We start from the raw sequence: 780 nt of genomic DNA, 5'->3' as shown, positions 1-780 counted from the left end.
TCTCGGCTATGAGAAGGAGGGAGCGACGGAGTTTGTGAAGAAGGAGTAGCAGCAACCAGCGAGGGGGAACGAACTGCCTCTGTTTCCTCTGCTTATAAAGAGGGACGGGGCGGATGTTTCGGCCTTCCAAATAAACAACCACCCACGATCTCTCCCACGATGCCGCATTCAACGCGTGCTGTTAAGGGAGAGCGCGGTGGATACGGAGCAAGATTTGGCGTGGCCCAGCCCGAGTGTGCCCGTGCCCTGACTTGGGCCTGGCCCAACAGCGCTCGGTACCGTGTCTGGCCCAGGCCCGGGGGCTCCTGTCGGTGTACTAGAATAAGGGTACCCTAGTACCCCGAACTTGTGCACGGGCAGTTGCGGCACCCCGCGGCAAAGGCTTGCCGGGCGAACGCCAAGATCCGCCAAGGTTCCCTTGGAGCCATCTAAGAATAAAGTATTTAAGCTAAGGTGACAAGACCCCGGCAAGAGGAGCTTGCCGGGAAGGCCAACCAAGGCGCTCCAAGGAACTTGCCGTGACGCACCACACGCTCCGGCAAGGCAACAAGGCCCCGGCAAGAGGAGCTTGCCGGGAAGACTTAAAAAGGTACCCCAAGGCCCGGTGAGCGACGAGCTTCTGGACCCGGCGAGATAACAACAGCGGCAAGGTGCATGCCGCGGCAGGCGGCCACTCTACGCCCACGCTCCAGCGCATCCACCAACGTGTCGCTCTGGGGGCCTCTCCGGGCGCGCGTGGCGGGAGGCTGTGCAGCCAGCGGTGCACAGTGGCATGCGAAG

Source organism: Triticum dicoccoides, chromosome 6B, assembly GCF_002162155.2.
Source record: "Triticum dicoccoides isolate Atlit2015 ecotype Zavitan chromosome 6B, WEW_v2.0, whole genome shotgun sequence".
Lineage (NCBI taxonomy): Eukaryota > Viridiplantae > Streptophyta > Magnoliopsida > Poales > Poaceae > Triticum > Triticum dicoccoides.
This window is presented reverse-complemented; position numbering follows the sequence as displayed.